The 21386-nt window shown below is 31.5% G+C and overlaps 1 long non-coding RNA gene and 1 pseudogene across 1 annotated transcript; one reads left to right on the forward strand and one right to left on the reverse strand.

Moving 5' to 3' along the window:
- Positions 1-6830: 6830 nt before the first annotated feature.
- Positions 6831-7961, forward strand: LOC145816146 (uncharacterized). The gene is made up of 2 exons (XR_014358570.1): positions 6831-7560; positions 7652-7961. It is a non-coding gene; the product is annotated as an uncharacterized LOC145816146 (long non-coding RNA).
- Positions 7962-19094: 11133 nt separating this feature from the next.
- The window catches only part of LOC114300172 (xylulose kinase 2-like), a 38635-nt pseudogene continuing 36343 nt past the window's right edge, over positions 19095-21386 (reverse strand).

A 21386-nucleotide genomic window follows, 5' to 3' on the forward strand; every position in this document is an offset into this window, starting at 1 on the left:
CATCAGCACCTGAAAATGGTTTTCCACATAGGGTGAGCCAAAGCCCAGTAAAGATACTCTAACACAGTGTATGAATCTTAACAGAGTTATAAGGTGAATGCATATGCAATGTTTATGTCAAAACATTTTATATCTCTTTCCAAAACCATGCTATGTCAGGCTTATATCACAATTCATGTAATCAATTCATTTTCAATAGAAAACAGGGCAGTAAATACAAGTACTGGGAATCTCTAGGACGTGTCTGCAAGTAGGCTACAAGTACTACCAATTTGTCATTTTTATTGGTATTAACCGGAAGGCTCGACACCTAACTACGTGAGTTTCTAGACTTTCACCAAGGACACACAGGCAAACATAATACCACAATTACACTCCTACCTAGATTCACCAAACTATTCACCCATTTTTCTCAAAACAACAACAATAACATTTTCAATGCGTTAACATGTTGCAATGCACAATGCACATGGATTAGAAAATAGTTTTAATCCACCTAATTCTCATGCAATTTTTACAACAATCATAGCTATCCTCTATCGATAGACCAAAACAGATATCTCTAAATAGATAGTTAATTTTCAACCAAAATATACTTTCCAATATTTCCAAATAGGAGTGATAATTCATATCCAACTCCACTATCAACAATGTTGCTATTATCTGCAAGTGGACTTTCTTCCTTGACATGATATTCATCTCTTTTTCACTTGGACGATTTCTTCTGTGCAACATCTGCTAAATGGAGCATAAAAATTAACATAGTTTCATGAATAGGTAACAAGTGCTATATTTTGCTAACAACATCAGTGATATGAACATTCAACATAATGATGTGAACATTCACAGTTGGTGGATGTGAACTTCTGCATTTGTCAAATGTTAACCCAACATATCAAATTATGTTGTGAACATCCACACTTGTAATTTAGATGACAATGCGCATACTTATTACAATCATGTAATGTAGATATTACAATTCAACATCAAAATTCAAATACACTTTAAAACATTAATGTTGACATGGAAATAACAAAAGTGATATGTTTACCCTAAACACAGTAGTGAATGTTCATAGAGTGTGTGATCACTTTACACATGTTATGAATGTTCACAACATAATTATCTATAACAACAACATCCGAAACAAGTAAGTTGGACCATGATTCTTTGTTTTTATGTGAATGTTCACTAGTATCAACAACAACAATATTAGGGGCAAGAACAGTAATTATATGAAATTCCACACACTGTACGAATAGAAATAGCAGCTATGTGTGGAAGTTCATATTGGTGCAATTAGAATATGAGATTCACATGATTCACTTTTTTTGGCACTGATGTGAACATTCACATATCTGAGCACAAGTGTGAACATTTACATCTTTGGGCACTGGTATGAATGTTCGTATCTATGGACAATACTGTAAACATTCACATCTGATAAATGTTTGAATGGAATGGAAGTGGATTATGCATTTGTGTTGGCATTAGTACAAATTTATTTAGCATGTATATTAACATTCAGACCATAAGAGCGGAGTATTGTATTTTGTTTTTTTTTTTTTTTTGTGACAACAACAATGTTGAGAACATCCACACCATTAATGTGAACATTGACAGGATTGTTAACATTAACATTGAAATACAACTTACAATATTAACATTAACATCAATAGTAGAGATGTGAATATTCACATGAATATAGATATGAAAACAAAAGCAATAGTGAAATTAATCAATGTGTGAATGTTCACATAGGCCATTGAGACAGTACCAACATATGTTGATTTCTCATATTGACAGGAACAAAATTTCACAACATGAAGGAAACATTTGCATACTATCTCATCATCAATATTCACATAACCACATTGACCAAACCCATATGACCATTATTTTAGCAATAAGTATAATGTGAATGTTCACACTACTATTTACATGAGTCATATTGTGCATAATGTCATAACTTTAGAAAACTCTAATTGAGCACAATTACTACAAGACAAGACCATTATGTTAAAATCAAGGTGGCTTGCATAGTGTCAACATGCATAGAAACACATTGAGCAATGTGAATATTCACACAAACATTTCAGACTATGGAACTGAGAATAAAGCCGATAATCAGACTACACATGGTGTGAATGTTCACATGTGAGTATCATATAACAAGAACATAGTGGAAACAACTGTGTTGGTCCACATATTTTTTCCTCATGTGAATGTTCACTACTATTAACATACAAGCTGTTACTGCAATTTTTTTTTGGGTGAGGGTTTCATATTCATCGATGAATAGTGTTAATAACAACAATTGAACAATAAGGGGAATAACAACAATAGTATGACCTTCACACATTGTAAAAATATGATCAATAAATTTAGGTAAAAGTTGAAAGTATATAAAAAAATAAAGGGTTATAGTTTGTATATAAGATTTGTGATCAACACTTACGTTTGTTGACCATTTTTGATGATTTGGGTTGCCACAAATGAGATAATGAGACCGTGGTAATTCTGGCAAAAAAACACTAATAATGGGTAATAACGGTGACATGACGATGGGATTCACGGTGTTTTTGACGATTGGGTTGCTAATGCGACGATGAGACGATGGAGATTTCTGGCGAATCGACGGTAATAACAACGCAGCGATGACGGGCTTCACGGTGCTTTTGAGGATTAGGTTGCCATAGATGCGACGATGAGAAGATGTGACGATTTCTATTTTTGGTGAACCGATTGTGATAATGGTGAAGAATGGTGCAAAGACGACGAGCTTCACGGTGTGATGATGAGACGATGAAAGCGATGGAATATTGGGGATTGATGACCTAGGGTTTGGGGTTTGGAAGGGGGAGATATATTCGACGAGATAGTCGTTGATGAGTAACTGATTCTATGTTTCAATTCAAACATACAGACATGCGCGATAGGCTTGAGGGGTTTTTGGGTCCTATTACATTGAATGGGACCTAATAGGATAATCAAAAAGGTTTGGGTTTTATGGTATAAAACTCTCAGGAAAGGAATTTATCAAAAAAGTTCCCTTTAAACTATTATGGGAGCTGTGGGTGAGACACAATTAGCAAGAGTAAAATTTAGCTTGTTTGGTTTTGATTTTCAGAAAACACTTTTTAGAAAATTTTACTTTTTTATTTTCCGTATTATTTTTTTTCAATGAATTTTTTAAATATTTTAAGTAAATTTTGTTTTTTTTAAAAAAAATTAGACACACTAGCATAAAAACACTTAAAAAGTATAATATTTATAAAATAAAACTTAAAAAAATGAGTTAATTATCTAAAAGTCCTATTTACAAATGCTATAATAGTTCAAGTCTTATCTAAGATGTTTTAAACCAATAAGTTCTATTTAGTAAAACTGAGAATATTATCAGTTTTTCTTAATTTTTAAAACTAGAAACATTATCAATTTTGCAAAGTAGTGTTCTAAATAATTGTTTCACCAATTGATAAAAAAAAAAAACAAAGTATGAGATTACACATTTTTGTCATTCTACTTATTGATTTGATTTAACTATCTAATAAAACTGAGAACATTATCGATTTTTTCCAGTTTTAAAACTAAGAACATTATTAATCTTATCATTTTTTAAGTTTTTTTATTTTCTTTTTATTTTAAAAAACTTTGCATATCAATGTTCCATCATCATGATCCTTTATAAACATAAAATTTTTAATTTTGCAAAAAAAAAAAAAAAAAATCTAAGTTTTTTCATCAGCCCTACTCGAGGCCTGGCCCAAGGTCCAAATACCTCTTGGGTCTGAGCCTAATTTTCTAGCCCGTGGCTCGACCCACCTTGAATTTTGGCGGAAGCCCGCGAGGCCCGACATAGGCCGAGTCGGGCCGGGCCAAATTTACACCTCTAAGCCCTACTCTATGATTTGATGTTTTGGTTTGTGATGTGGTATTTATTTTATTTTATGTATTGCCACATTATTTTAAAATATCAATTTTTTCAAAACAAAAACTTAGTTGTTTTCTTTTTTTTTTTTGGCACGTTAATTTTTTAAAAGTTTTTTCATTTTAAGAGTTGATATTTTAAAGTTTTGAAAATCAAAATAAATGTCAAATTATCATATTCCTTTATAGATAATCATAGATAATAAACCATCATTGTTTGAAAAATAATTCCGACTATTAAAAATTTAATGGGACTTGAAGATCTAAAAGATCTTAATTTAGACTTAATATAGTATAAATTCATAAATTAGGATTTATGTGTAAATGTCCTCTAAAACATTCACTAAATACCAAAAATATATATAAAAAAATACAAAAATTCAGTATATTTTTTTATATTTTCTGTGTATTTATTAATTTTTTAAAATATATTTTTACAAATATTTTACTATTTAGATAAATCTAAGTAATTTGCATCTAAAAAAAATAAAAATAACTTAAAATTATAAAAATATTTACTAAAAATAAAAAATATGAAAAAAAATTTAATTTCTAAAAAATTGAAATTAAACACATTGATTAATTAATTTATTTTTTTTCAAAAAAAGTAGTAAATATTTTAATAAAAAATGGATATACATTTGCAAAAATGATACATTGGGTAAAGGAGAGACACTAGAAACAGAGACAAATTGGAGAGTCTCACCAGAAAAAGGAACAAAGCGAAAGTTGAAAATGGCCCTTCACCGGCCTACAACCCCAACCCCAACCCGTTTCCAAATCCCCAAAACCTCCCTCTACTCCTTCCTCCTCCTCCCACCACCACCAATCCAATTCTCTCTCGTCCCTCTCTCTCCTCTCTCCTCCTCTTAACTCCCCTCTCATACCCCTTCTCTCTCTCTCTCCAAAACTCACTCTCTAGAATCTGCAGAAAAAGTGAGCTCCTCCGTTAGCTGCAATGGCCTTTGTTGAGCGAATGAAACTATTATCGTTCTTGTATTCTACCACCAACAGCAACACCAGCCGAGCTGACCTTGTTCCGAAAGAGGTACCATTTGACCATTGCTATGTCAATCGAAGCTCGTTTTTTGGGGATTCACGAGAACGGGCATACAATGTAGTAGCTCGCTTTTCTCCTTCCTTGTGAAGCAACCCCCTCCTCTCATTGCGTCCAAAAAAGGCAAACAGGATGGAGCCAGGCATTAACCATAAATATTTATATTTATATTTATATATTTAAATCTCTATTTATAGTTTTTTCACTCACAAAAATATTCCCAATACCCCCCTTTTTTGTATTTAAGATTTTTCTGAGATTTTAGGAGAGGTGAAAAGGCAAACGATTCGAAGGATTCGTCACCGATCACGGAATGCAGAGGAGGAAAGCACAGTGTTTTGAAGCATTTTGATGGTATATATATATGTTAAAGTATTCAAAATGTTGTACTAGATGGCCGGCATGACATTGGTGATGATGATGGTGATGATGTATTGCTTTTTCCCAATTTTCCATAGATATATATATGAAAACATAGTTGGTCAATCCTTCGCTTTGCTCATCTTTGTCATATTTCTATATATATACTATTGAATGTGTGGGTGTTTTGCATTTTTTTTATTTTTTTTGAGTTCAGGTTCTAATCCATTTGTAGTAAAACTTTGGGCTTTTGGAGTCAACATGAGAATAGCACAAATTCCATTTTGTTTCTAGTAGCATTTGAAGATGAGTGCATTTGGGTTCTTGTAAAATTTGAGATGTGTTTATTAGATAAATGAGGGAAAAAAAGGAGAATATGTATTTCATTTTGTTCTGCTACCCAAATGTTATTGCACATACTCTTTGGTACTACATCTTATTTTGGGTTATCTTGGCATATTTGCATATAATTCAGTTCACATCACATGTTTTGTGTGTGCAATGCATGCCTATCAAGAGGCAATTTGTTAATTTTAGTGTATTTCTCATCTGTTTAAATTAAGGTTGTGATTGATCATTGAAATTAGAATGATGCGTACATCTAATGTTGTTGACTATAAAGTAAAAACTAACATAAAAGGGCTATATTAACTTGAAAATTCACATCTTTCTGAGTTTGTTCCATTTTGTCTTAGTCTAAAAAAGATCTAATGTGGAATGCTTGAATTTGACAAAAGACATAAGGAATTATTTGAATTCCTCCTTGGAATGCATTCCACCACTAGGTAATTCATGTTGAAATAAAGTTTTGAACCTTATCGATCACTAAGAGGGAAATACCGATCCTTTAAAAAATTTGCCAAAATTTCTTTCGTATGAGGTGTCCTTTCTTTCATTGATATTAGTTGCTCCTTGTTTACGCACTGAACCTTTTTTAGCCATCAATTTTGTTACGAGTCTCTAGCTGATTTTAGAGTTTAACCTTCTGGGAATATCAGTAAACTTTATGGGATGAAGTTTTCTTTCAGAGTGAGCAAATTCTTGAGTTTGAATTGCAAAACCTGAAACAATTAGAAGGCTTCAAGTTCAAATCAATCATTGACATTAACATAAAAATAGAAAACTGTTTGAATTTTTTGGCATGGTATCGTCTACAAACCATGAAGGCTTTCAAGGTCTTGTTTAATTTTGTTTTGTAATGTAATAAAATTGGTGACTGGATGTTGAATAACTGATTCATTTTCATCAAGTTTTAAGACTCTTGGGTGTTTTCACCCTTGATTCTTCAAGTTCTAGTTTTGATCACCTAGGCATTCTTATCTGCTTGAGTTTTTCAAGTTGGAATGGTCTATGCCTCATCTGGATCATGATCTATGATAAGATAAATATGGATGTGCAGATTGAATTTTTTGTTTGCATTCCTAGTTGTGAGGTGATAGTACTGCGCACACAAATACATTCATTTTTGGTATTATATATTCAGGAGTCTTTGGGAAATCAATTTCTCATAATCGGTTGCTGAAACTTTTGTTTTATGGTACAAAGATTTTTGGTTTCGAAGAAGGCATACTCGTGGCAAACTTTCTGAGGAGTGAGCTGCGACAGATTATTTCCTTCACTTAATGTTCATAGAAGGTGCCATACTTTGATAAGCAATTTTTGTGTTTGTGTTCTTATTGCATACGATATTATTTTGAAATCTTTGCAATGACACGGTACCTGTGAAGAGTTGAGATCAATCTGTTTGTTAGCATTAAAACTCCTAAATTTTTACTTCCTGCTCTTTTTTTTTTTTTTTACAATTATTATTATTATTTTTTTTATACATAAATTAAGGAGACTTGAACTTGAGCCTCTTTATTGCTGGGGTGTTCTGTAGGGGACTCTTGTTGCTTCATTAGCAAGGTTTATTTCCTATGTGTAGACTCTAGACTATTTGTAGTAGCATGCTGCTATTTGATCATTGTTGTAACCTCAAATTAATCTAGATTAAATTTATCCCTTTTTTCTGTTGTCATTGATATAGTTTATATTACTTTCTGGATTGTTCCCTTTTGTTTTCTACCGATTGAAGCAATCAACAAGTAATGAAAACATATTGAACTTCGAAGCTACTAAAATGCTTCCACGGCTCTGAATACTCTGTTATTAGTCTGTAAAAGCAGAGTTACATCTTGATGATAATGGCTCTATTGCTCTTTTGCCACTTTCAGGTTGCCATTTTGACTTTATTAATGTTATTTTGGATTGATAATCTTATAGAATCAGTCATTGATGCCTTATTTCCTTTTTCTTCGTTTGAAGGGAACCAAAAATCAATCCCATACTGACCAAACTTTGTTGTGGCTACCACTTTCTTCAATGGCTGGATATTGCCTTCAAAGTCCATATTCCACAGAGCAATGACACGGCATACACCCTGGAAACTTTGGTTAAAACTGTTTAGACCATTTTTTCTACTGACCAGATATATTGGTAGTGCTATAGTAATATCTTACTAGTTTTTTTATTCTCTGCTAAGTACACAATTAGATTACTGATTGTGTTGCTCAATGTTATCAATATCTTACGATTTGATATTTTTAGTGAAAGTTGCCTACTGAAATTACAGGAATTCATTTGTTGCCTCAAACGGAGGAACACTAACAATGGCTGACATTGTTCCTGGTCTCTGATTATTCACTTTATGTAGAGAGGATGTTTCTACATGGTTGGTTGAGAAATTATTTTCTTTATATCCATTGTTTGTCACTGTCAAGTGTTTCTTGCCATGATTTCTGGATCAATCTGAATCATCAAACAAGGGTTTTGCCCTTGATCTATTGAGTTCCTTTATATTCTTTCTTTGTTTAGTACGAGGACAAAGCACGGTGTGCTCGTTTATATAATGAGACATGTTTCAGAGATCATGATTTGTTACTGACTTCTGAACTCATCATTATCATTAACTGTGTTTGAAGGATCCATGGACTGATCTTGAGATACTATGAAATTTGGATAAAAGCTTGTAAGCTTTGAAATAATGATATGTTAGTAACTAAATCCATGGCAGTCTTATTATGTGCAAATAGTTGTTGACCTAATGGAGGCTTGGTGTTAAGAGTTATTGGTGCCACAGGTTCGAGATTTGAAAAGTCTCCCAAAAATGAAGGCAAGGTTGTGTACGTCTAACCTTTCGCACAAGGGCACCCTTCATTTTTATTTGTAGCGTCTGTGTTATGTTGGCAGTGGAAATGACTATATCATAAAAAAAGTCTACGAATATGGAAATTGATTACAGAATTGGTCACAACTCTCTCATAGAAACCAATCACATGTGAGAGACTTGTGTTTACTTCTGTGATTGGTTCCTCGACACAATTTCATACAGATCACAAATCAGCTTATTAACACAATTATCTATCACCTAATTTCAAGTGTACATGACAGATATTGATAGTGTTATTGTTATTTTTTATAACAGGGAGTGGTTGTTATTAGAAAACAATAGGATCCTTACAACATATATAAATAGTAAAATTGCGACAAGTTTCCATGGCTCTTATATTGAGCCAAAAGAGGAATATGTATGTGAATGTACTACAGTTATTGCCATGTGAAAATGGTTGGTACAAAGTGCGGGCCTGGGGCTTCTAGCCTAATGGCATTATCCCAGCCTTCTCATGTGAGAGAGGTAGGACGTTAGGGGTTCAAATCTAGCCAGAGGGGAGGTTAGGATATGCAATGGTTTTTTCAGGTCCCATCTGTTCCACCTGCTCCAGCTACTTAGAGGCTCACCCGACTCTCATATCCTTAAAAGTAGATTTAGATATAAACCTGTTTTTTTAGTTAAGAAAAAAAAAAAAAAAGACGACGGAAAACGTGTTCAGTAGTCTTTGAAATATGACTATGATGTGCACATGGTAATTTCAATAAGTGAAGTGTAGGGTTCAAAAAAATCGATAGAACTGGTTAAATCGATCTAATGTAGTCTAAGCTAGTCTGATTTTATTAGTTTCGGTTCTAGTTAGGTTTTTGTTATTGTTTTGTTCTAAATTAAAGTGTGATATATTTGTTTATTATTAATTTTTTTTTATATTTTTATATGTAAAAATTAAAATAGGTTTTTGTTATTGTTTTGTTCCAAACTAGATCGTGATATATTTGTTTATTATTAATGTTTTTTTTATAGTTTTATATGTAAAAATTAAAATGTAAAAAGGTTCTTGTAAGATTCGAACATTGCTTGTCATTGTAAAGTAGAAAAACTTTAACCCACTTAGCCAACTTAAAACTTGTTGATTTATTTACTAACATAAATTTATATCATATTTATCATTATAAAAAATTTCTACCACTTCAAAAGCCAAACTGGTTTTTATAGCTCGGTTCTGGTTCAATTCCATATATTTAATGGTTTAGTTATGGTTTCAATTTTTTCTGGAGCCATAGAAACTGATTCAGTTTCTAATTTATTCTAAAGTTAGACTACTCCGATCCGTGTACACCCTTAGTGAAGTCTCACAGATGATGTTGGATAGAGTTAATCTTGTCTCTCACTTAGTTGGCTAAGGTGAGTCAAGTTAGATTCTATTTATCTTGTGACTATTATTTTTATTGGTACCGGGCACAATACTAGCTAACTGAGTTGGTGCTATGAAATTAGAAAATAATTAATCACAAATCGGGATTTTTTTGTCCTTAATTAGTGATCATTAACATAGTTGAGGGTGTTGACCACCCAGTAATCCCAAATTTCTCAAAAACATACATGCAAAAAAGCAATATCAGTGGAGTGAGCGAAATTTTCAACTGGGTGGATGATGTAGGATATTTCAGATATTATTGGATAATGATATAGAAAGCACTATCAGCATGTTTGCTTGGTGGATTTGAAGGGTGAGATTGGATTAATAGTCTATCTAAATTAATAATTCGTTATTTGTTTTAAATTTTTTAAATTGAATTATTAATTTTAATTTTGTTAGACTATTATTTTCATTGGGGGTTTGGGACACAAATTATGGGATAACTCATCCCATGAGATTAGATTGTCAAATTACATTGTTGATCCTCTAGTATTAAATATCTTTTTTCTCATAGTATTAATTACACTTAATAAAGTAGTCTCAATTTAAAATAAAATAATTTTATTTAATTTTTATTGACGTTTTATTTATTTAATTTTTTATAGATATTTTATTGATATTTATTTTAAAATTTTGTTGATATTTTATTTAATTTCATTATTTAAATTTTAATAGATGTTTTATTTAATTTCATTATTTAATTATTATTATTTTTTGAAATAAATTTATTTAAAATTTTAATTAAAAAATAGCATATATTTTTATTGATATTTTTTAATTTAATTAATTTATTTTTTTTTAAAAAAATTATTTAATTGTGTAAAAAATAAAATAAAATAATTTAATCTAGCTAAAAATAATTAAAATATTTAAAATATTACTATTACTTAATAAAGAATTGAAAAGGGTAAAATAGTCATTTGAGCATTTATCCTTCTCCCTAATATCCCAAACAAACATAAGATTGATATCCTATCCAACCAAATAGTAATTTCTTGACATATAATCTCATGACTAAATAAACCTGAGATACATATTTTATCCAATCAAATAGTCTCAGAACTATGAATCCCAAGATTACAATCCCATGGATTCCAATCTCTCCTTATTCAGTTTGTCCAAACAAACATGTTGTATATATATATATATATATATGTATCGGTCCTGCTCGAGACCCCAGCAGGAGAGACCCCAGCACCCCCACCTCCACGTGGGTGAAAAAAAAAAAAAAAAAAAAAAAAAAAAAAAACAGTTTTTTGGGCCAATAGGAAGAGACCTCCAGTATCCCCACTGGGGGTCTCAGGCATTTTCCATATATATATATATTATAAAATATGAAATTGTATTAAGATATTTTACAAGCATGAAACTGAGCTTCATCAAGAGTGTCTCTTAAATTTCAATATTTAAGTTGGGACTTGATGGCTCATGTACTGTATTGTTTATAGCCTGCAGAAAACTGGTAGTTTGGTTGTATTGAAGAAAGGAGAGAGAAGAACCAGGAAGCATTTATCCAAATTGACCTACAAATATTGTTTTTCAATTCTCGATTTGCATTTAAGAATTGGCATGCTGCGTATCAAATCTGTCTCCAATTGCATGCGAAGGAAACCAGGCACTGACTGACATGAATTTTATTATATTCTCCAAGTTTTTTTTTATTTATTATATATATATTTTTTCTAAACTATTATCATTTTTTTGGAGGTAAAATATATTCATCTTTTTTTGAGACTTGGAAAAAATGTGTTTGGTTTTAATTTTTTGAATTCAGTTTTCTGAAAACTAAGGTTGCGTTTGGTAGAGTTTTGTAAATATGATTTGAGAGTATGTGTTGTATTTTGAGTTTGTGAGTTGTGAAATTATGATTTGAGTGTACAAAATTTGTTTGGTTATGGTTTTTGAATAGAGTGTTGAATTGAGTTTTGAATTGTATGTGGAATTGAGTTTTGAAAGTTTGATGTGACATGCGAAATAAGAAAATTTGTTTGGTGATGAGTTTTTAAAATAGTTTTCAAAACTTAATTCAACCTATAATTGATAATCAAACACACAGCTCATAACTCGATATCCGTATTTTGATCAACAGTCATAACCAAACTATTTTTAAAATACTCAAATAAAAAAATGATTTTTTTTCAATTAATTGTTTTTCGTGTTTTTTTATTTTTAGTGAATATTTTTTAAATTTTAAGAATTTTTTTTTATTTTTTTAGATGCACCTTACTTAAATGTATCTAAATAGTAAAATATTAGTAAAAAAATATTTTAAAAAATTAATAAATAGACAAAAATATGAAAATTGTACTAAATTTTTATATATTTTTTTTTTGCATTTTTTGATATTTAGTGTATTTTTTAAAGATTTTTTCACAAATATTATACTTTTTAAGTGTATTTATGCTAGGTGTGTCTAAAAATTAAAAAAAAATTACTTAAAATATTAAAAAAATTCATTGAAAATACTAAAATATGAAAAATAAAAAAATAGAATTTTCTAAAAAGTGGTTTTTAAAAACTAAAACTAAACAAGCTATTTTTAATATAATTATATTAATTTTCATATGACCAAAATTAATGTCAATGGTGATAGACATTGAACAAAAGTAATATACATTTTAGTAAGAAAGAATAATAACATCATTTTTTTTTTTTAAATTTTTATGAGAGAATTTCATTTCAATGTAACTCTAAAATAATATTTACATATTAATGATAAACTTTATAATATTAAAAAATAATTTTATAAACTTTACTATGTATCTAAAAATATTTTTTGAACATCACACTGATATATTAATTCCTCTTTTTTATTCATATGACTAACAAATTATTAATAAAAAATGATTTAAGTGTTATGTGAATTAAAATAGAAAAGTTAGCATAATTATGTCAAAAGTGTGAATTATTATTATTATTTTGTTTTTGACAACCTTCCCAAACCCAACTAGTGATCAGGACCGGCTTTGGCCTAAGGCCAGTGAGGCCTGTGCCTTAGGTCTCAAAAAATTAGCTCCAAAATTTCGTAAAGTGTTATAGGCCCATTTTTTTTAGGGCCAATTTAAACGGCTCCAAAATATTCTATTGGGTCCATATTTATAAGTGTGGTTTGACCCATATTTATTAAAATTAAAATATATACAAAAAAGTGTTTGGAGCCTAAGAAAACAATACATACATGATTCATCTGTTCAGTGCTCTCAATCCCTCTCTTTCTTTCCCCCTTTCTCTCTCTCTCTCTCAGTGATGAATGAAGCATTCCTCAAGCATACCAAGGATCTCTCTCTCTCTCTCTCTCTCTCTCTCTCTCTCTCTCTCTCTCTCTCTCAGTGATGAATGAAGCATTCCTCAAGCATACCACGGATAAAGCAGCGTTGAGAGCACTGAGCAGCGACGAGTCAGCGACTCTCTCTCTCTCTCACACACACACACACACGCACACACACTCACACTGGCGGCTCACTCTCTTTCACACTCACACACACTCTCTCTTTCATAGTAAGTCTTCTCTCTCTCACTATCAAATTTAATTAAATAAAGTTGTCTTAATTTTTTTCTACCTTCTTTCTTTATTAGTGGTAGAATAATAAATTTGTCCTAATTCTTTTTTACCTTTTTTATCCATCAGATTTTAATGAAATAAATAATTTTAATTTTTTTTACCTTCTTTATTTATCAGATTTTAATGGAATAAATAATTTTGCCCTAATTTTTTTACCTAGGTCTTTATTAGTTTTAATTGAATAATTTTTTCCTAATTTTTTTGCCCTAATTTTATTTCATTAAATTGTTTTTTATTTATTTATAATTTCTTTGCTATCAGATATGAGATAATCAATGGATTGTAATTTGTGGATTGAAGTGTGATTATAGTCATGTTTCGTATGAGATAACTAGTTTTTAATGTTTTTAAGTTATTGTACTGATTTCTTTCTATCTTAATATATGAAAATAAATTTTAATTTATAATTTTAATAATTATATGTATAAATAAACTTAAATAAAAAATTTGTTTATACTTAAATTTTTTATTAAAAAAATATATATTAAAGCGATTCCATTTTCATAATTCATCTTAGACTTCAAAGCCTGCCTTTGATGGACACGTGAGAAATATCTATAGCTAAAGATATGAATATGATAATGTGTTGAAAATTCACATTCACAAGAGGAATACACAAAAAGGTTGCAATCGCTGCTTTGAAAGATAACGTGAAGTGTGAAGTGAAGTCAGACTTGTCATCCACGTCTTTTTGATGTAGAATTGAGTTTTTCAAGAACTTGCATTATCCAAACGGAAGCTACAAATGTTCTCATTCTCTCCCTTTGTTTATATATACATATATATATATCTTTCGCAATTTTTATTTAATTTTTAATTTTTAATTTTTTTTAATGTTTAAGTTAACCAAAAAAACATTTTTCAGACAAATTATTTTACTTATTTTTAAAATGTGGAAAATATTTTTTGAATTAAAGTATTTAACGAGAGTGTTGCTATTCACCTTGCTTGGTTTTCAGTTTTCCAAAACACTTTTCAGAAAATTCTACTTCCTTATTTTTCGTATTTTTTTGTTTTTACTAAATTTTTTTAATATTTTAAGCAATTTTTTTACTTTTTAGACACACCTAACATAAATACACCTAAAAAGTAAAAATATTGTAAAAAAAATCTTTTAAAAATTCACTAAATACCAAAAATACAAAAAAATACAAGAATTCAGTACATTTTTTATATTTTTATGTATTTATTAATTTTTTAAAATATTTTTTCACAAATTTTTTACTTTTTAGATACATCTAAGTAAGTGCATCTAAAAAAGTAAAAAAAATGTTTAAAATTTTAAAAATATTCACTAAAAATAAAAAAACACAAAAATCAAAAAAGTCAATTTTCAAAAAACTTAATCCAGAAAACTCAAACAAAAAACAGTGATTAGCATTCCATTAATTATTTTAGATCTCTAATTTTTTTTAACCCCCACTTATAAATTCTAAAATTCTTAATTTTTTTTCTCCTCCCAAATAATACCAAAATTATTCTTATAAAAACATTCTACCCATTCAATTGATTGTACATCCCTACAGCCCCACATCCCAAAAAGCCTCTACCCAAAACCCTAACAAAATCCACGAAAGTGATTACTATTTCATCTCCATATACTTGTTCATGTCCTAAGAAAATATACGTAGGATTTTTTGTTGTTGATTCAAAATTTTCTTTTTGTGGGTTCTGTGATCTCTACGAGTTTCAGTTATTCGTTCTCGAACAAATAAGAAATGTTCGGTTATCTGTTCCTGAACAAATGAATAATGTTCATATGTTCCTGAATTTCAGTTATATATTTAGGGAATTCAGTCCTAAAAAAATGACAAATAGTTTTTATTATTTTTGTCATTTTTTTTCCCAAGAAACTTACTCTTACAAGACCAATCTCCTTTGAGCTTTTATTGTTGTATTCTTCTCGTCTTATGGAGTTGTAATTGCCGGAAACCTCTCATTGTCATTGCCGAAAAAGTGTAGATAATCAAATGGTTGCCACTATTACCGCTGGAATATTACCGCAAAAGGTTTGACGATGTGTAGGTAGGTTTTGAAGGCGGGATTTAAGGAAGATGGATGGGTGATGATGAAGGTGGGTGCTCTCATAAACCCTAACTCATGATGTAATGGGTGTGTGAATTTAATTGTGAGATGAAGTGTCTCAAAATTATTGATGTCCTTTTTAGTAATTTTATTTGAGGTTATTATGGTAAATAAAAAAAAACTAAAAAATAGAGGGTCCAAAATAATTGATGGGGTGCTAATAGCAACACTCATTTACCGATCGCATCACCTTTACTCAGCTATCACAACTGCCAATTTCACCCCCACAGTATTATTGTTATCATCGCTACTACAACCACCACCCTTTTACGACCATTATTACTATCACTACAAACCTATGAAGTATGAGTATTTCGAGAAACATGTTATACACGTACCATGTAAGGTCTCGAAATAAAAGACAATAAACCATTCATCATATTCACTAAATAACAACACATGAATAAGTAATTATGTTCCATTAGTTCCAATTGATTGCAAGAAAGAGTAACATATGCAGATACACATTCACAAGCTTAACCTTGAATCTATAACATATGTTACGTGATAGAGAAATAGAATAAAAGCTGAACAAATAAGAAATGCCCTAAAGGCTTACATCTTTCCAAGACAGTGCTTGGTTACAACAAAATGAATTTAAATCCAATACGGTTAAAACCCTAGGCTTGAACAAAATAAATACAACAACATAAACAAAATGAAACTCTTTCTTCTAAGTCCTCCCAAGCTATTGTCTTCGCGGAGACATATCATCAGCACCTAAAAATGATTTTCCCACATAGGGTGAGCCAAAGCCCAACAGAAATAATCCGACAGAGTATATGAATCTTAACATAGTTATAAGGTGAATGCATATGCAATGCTCGTGCCAAAATATTTTATATCACTTTCCGAAAACCATGCAATACCAGGTTTGTCACAATTATAAAATCATTTCCTTTACAAAAGAAAACAGGGCAGTGAATCACAATATCCAAGAATGTCAAAACAAATACAACTAGGAAATTTCGTTTGTTGGAAACCATAGACTAGCACCCATGTAAACATAGGCTATACAAGCACTACTACTGCCATTTCACAGAAATTTATTCCGCGGGATCGGCACTATGTAAATGCGCGATTTTTAGGACTTTCACCATGGATACACAGACCAACTTATTTCAACGAGACAATACTTACTTCCTAGATTCACCCATTTTTCTCAAAACAATGCGCATTTTCAATATAGTAAATATGCAAAAATGCTCAATGTCATGGATGTGAAGATAATTTTAATTCTCCTAATTCTCATGCAATTTCTACAACAATTATAGTTGTCCTTCACCGATAGCCCAAAACAGATATCTCTAAACAGATAAATAACTTCCATAACGATAAACTTTCCAAATTTCAAGATGTGAGTGGTAATATATACCCAACTCCGTCATCTTCATCAATATCAACCCAATTTCACATTTCCAACATCAGTTCCAATTATTTATATAAAATCAACATTTCAGATATTTAGGGCATAAACCTTATTTTCTTCCACAATCAATTCCAAGTATCTAAACCAACCATTTTATCACAACTCAACCTTATCTCTAATCCGACAACCATTTTCAAGAATCCATTTGAAAACCCCTCTTTTGATTTTTAACCCAAAACCCTAGGTTTGTTCAAAAACTCCCAAATCACAATTTTGTTTTAGAAATGGCAAATAACTAAGTTAAAAATCGTAAGAAAGCGCGAAGAATCCCGACCTCAAGCTCAGAATATGAGAGAGAGGATGAAAGAACTTCAAAAACGTTAAAACCCAACTTTGCTCTGATTAGAACAAAGCTCTAAATGAGCTCTACCTTTTTAACAAAGGGACTAGGGTTGAGAAATCAATGGATGAGGGTGTATTTGTAGAGAGAATGTGAGTTTTAGAGAGAGAAGCTCTAGATCTAGGGTTTTTAGAATGTTTAGAGAGAGTGAGATATGAAAAAGTGACTCAAAAAGTAGCTTTTACGGACTGATATATGCGCAGACCGCTCTAGTGCGAGAAGTGTCGGTTGAGCGACCAAACACAATAAGTGTGTTCGCTCAAGCGCACAAAGTGACCACTCAAGCGAAAAATACAAACTCCCAAAAGTTTTACAGACAAAGGACCATCGCTCGAGCTGAAAAACAACCGCTCGAGCGAATACTGCTCGAGCGCAAGAAGTACCGCTCGAGCGTAGAATGCCAACTCCTAGTATCTCTACAGGCCTACAAAAGTATTGAGAGTTCTCAAAGATCGCTCAAGCGCAAGAAGTGTCGCTCGAGCGAAGAAGCCAAAATGTGGGCAAAACCATTTTGAAAAACTAACTCCCAACTTGTTCCAAACGCAACCAATACATTCCAATAACAAAACTCAATGAGGAATAAGGAGAAATAGGACATGAACAATCGTATAAAACAATAAAACTCAGATCCAGAACATCAACGGGTTGGGTCTAAACTAGAATCGTTATATACCAGGTACTTGCTAGATAGTGGTACTTCGTATGATATTTCTATATATACGAAATACGAAACACATACCATTTTTTTTCCTTAATTTTTGTCGTACCCCAAACGTACCTAACCCAAGCCGTACAATACCTTAATCAAAATAATATTTTCTTCTAATACAAATGTAAAAGTAGTTTCATTCGACTTTATTTATTTATTTTAATGCTTAACATAATTTAAAATTTGAGTTATGATTTGTAAGTTATTTAATATAATGACATTTAATTTTAGTTTATATCTTTACTTTTTCACATTAAATATGAATTGTAGGTTAAATCATAACAAACTAAATCATTTAACTAATTTTTGCATTACTCCAAATTAAATATAAATATTTTTTTATAAGCGTACTCTTACATTACTTCTTTTTTTTTTTTTTTTGTTTATATATTTTACCGCATCGATTACCCCATACTGTACCTATACAAACCCATCGCCACCACCTCCACCTCCAAAATAGACGAAATATTGATTTCACAATAATGTTTATGCTTGAAACATCCAAACAATACATTTGAAACAAGAAAATGGATTTTACCATCATGGCATTAGGTAATGCTTCTAGCTACTTCCACACTTGGGTTAAATTTAAAAACCCTGTGTTCGTTCCAACTTGCAAACATTCCTCATCATAATTGAATCTACTTGCTTATCATCACAATTTCCTCCATGCAGAGATGCATAAAAGCTGGCTTGGTACACGCGTGCATACACACATAGAAAAAGAAAAATAAAGAACCAAATGATCATGAACACACTAATAGATACAACAATGATCATGCACTATAATTATCTACAAATATGAGCAAATTTGTATAGCCAATGCTAGTACATAAGTTTACTCCCCTCATATCCTCCATATACCACATCACTGGGGTGGTTTCTATACATAGTAGTCACTAAACTCGTTGTAGTAGTTTGTTTGGGCTATAACAAAATTTCACATCTAAAAGAATATAGATCATTGGATGCCTCAACCTAAAAGATGACAATTCCATGATATAGGTAGCAGTGATTGTTGCTAAAAATTTCTTTTAAACTTTGTAATTTGATCTCACAAACATCCTAGATTTTGGACAAGGCGGTTCTCAATTTCTAATATGTTTTTCATGTATGAAGCATACCCGGTAACAAGTTCTTGGTCTCCAGCAATAACTAAAAGCTTACTGCTAAGAGATGTCTTCTCCAATTTGTTTATTTACTTACATGAGATCGGCACAAAGTTGCCTCTATTGTTGCACAAACAACCATGTGCAGCTCCTGGGGATGCCAAGTCTGTCAAGAAAGTACAAAAGTTTTGCAATATTAGAAAAGCAACACAAATCTCATCAGAAGTAGCATAGTAACTTCCACAGACACATCATCAATTATCTCTGAAGACTACATTGAAAATTTTGAAGAGTATGAATAAGGAAGCTTCAGATTAATTAACAATTTCATAATGTTTTTGTGGGGTGTTAACTACCTAAATCAACTCAAGATCTGTTGTGATAATGCCTTGTTGAGTTGAGTACGTGTAGCGATCCCAATTTTGCCACATCGTTGAGTATGTCGGGGGTCGAGCTGCCTGGTCAGCTCGCGGGGGTCCAAGGGGCAGCGCCCTGGCGGGGGTCGAGCTGCCCGGTCAGTTCGTTGGGGTCCAGGAGACAACGCCCTGGCGGGGTTGACGGGCAGTGCCTCCAAAACAAAAATGTAAAATGCATTCGAAGTTGCTTGTCCACTCGAGCAGGAGAGCAAGCCGCACGTGCGGATTTCAGGGGAGGGCACAACTTGCACACTACTAAAAAGGAAGGTGCGGGAGTGAGGTGCGGTGGGTTGGTGAGATTCAAAATTTTTTCCCTTTTCTTCTCTCTTTGGGCTAAAGTTGAATCACTTTTGTATATTTCTCTTTCTCTAAAAACATTTCCTCTCCATTCTCTTTACATTTCCTACCAAAAGCCTCACAAGATCTTTGATTTCTTCAAATCCTTTGGGATTTGGATGTAAGTTCTTCATCAAAGTTGGTTAGCTCCTCGAGGGCTTTGTTGTGTGTGGTGAAGATCGAGTTTGGACACCGTTAATTTTGGGGGTTTCATTTCATTTCTTCTTCAAAACTTGAGGTAGGGATTTTCTTAGAGTTATATATATATTTTTGCAAGATCTAGATGATTTTCGAAATCATCCTTCGATAGCTTTGAAAATTGATTGTTAATTCAAGAAGTTGAGCGATTTTGAAAGTGGGTTTGTCTCTTGTTCTTTTAAAATGATCTTATGGGTTTTGATCTTCGTTGATTGAAGAAAAGATGATTTTGGAAAGTTTTCTTTCAAAAGATTTGAGTTGTATAGTTTTGGTGAGAAAACCTAGAATTTGGGGATGTTTTTTAAAGAGACTGAAAATCCATGAATGATATTGTTATATTTATTTTGTGTGTCAAAATAAATTGATGTTTGGAAAATTTCTTATATATATTTATATAAATGATGAATTTCAGGGAATATGAGAATTGTTATTCATTTTGAAAATTATTGTTCAAAACTTTGAAATAGTCTTGAAATGACTAATTGTTGAGGATACTTGAGAAGAGGGAATTGTGTTATTCCTTGGATGATGAATTGGAATAAAAGTATTTATATTCATCTTGTGTTATTGGCATATCAATTCATTTGATTACATTAAACTTTGAAAGTTGATTTGAAAACTTGCATTGAGAAAAGAATGTTGAGAAACAAGTTTCCATGAATTGGTTTTGGGGTAAATACGGTGGTAAGTCTTGACAGGTGGTGTAGATGAAATTGAATAGGTGTCAAGCCTTCTAGTTAATACTAGTAAAAATGACAGATTATAGGTGTCGAGCCTTCCAGTCAATGCTGGTAAAAATGACAAATTGATAGTACTTGTATAGTCTACTTGCAGACACCGACCTAGGGATTACTGGAATCATATTTACCGCCCTTGAAATAAATTGTTAAGTTTTGAACAATTGAAATTGCATAATATCATTGAGCATGATGGTTTTCAAAAGATGAAAATATGATTTATCTTCAAAAAGGGCATAGCATGGCATATGCATTTCATCTCTTGAGACTTGTATAAAATGTATATAATTTGTTAAGAATTTCCTAATGGGCTTTATGCTCACCCTATGGGATTTTTGTGTAGGAAAAGATGTGGTGATCCCACCCAACTAGGGGCGTAGAAGTATGTGTATTGGGAGTACAATGCTCTCATTTTGTTGTGACTCTGTGTGTAAGCCAAGGGTTGTGTTTGTGTGGGTTTGAATAACCGTTTTGTGTAACCAGGCTCAAGCCTTGGAAACTTGTAAACCCCTTAGGCGCATTTATTTGTTTATTTGCTTGTTGTTGGATT

Source organism: Camellia sinensis, unplaced genomic scaffold (genome assembly GCF_055761805.1).
Source record: "Camellia sinensis isolate YWXY unplaced genomic scaffold, ASM5576180v1 Unanchor3, whole genome shotgun sequence".
In the NCBI taxonomy this organism is placed as follows: domain Eukaryota; kingdom Viridiplantae; phylum Streptophyta; class Magnoliopsida; order Ericales; family Theaceae; genus Camellia; species Camellia sinensis.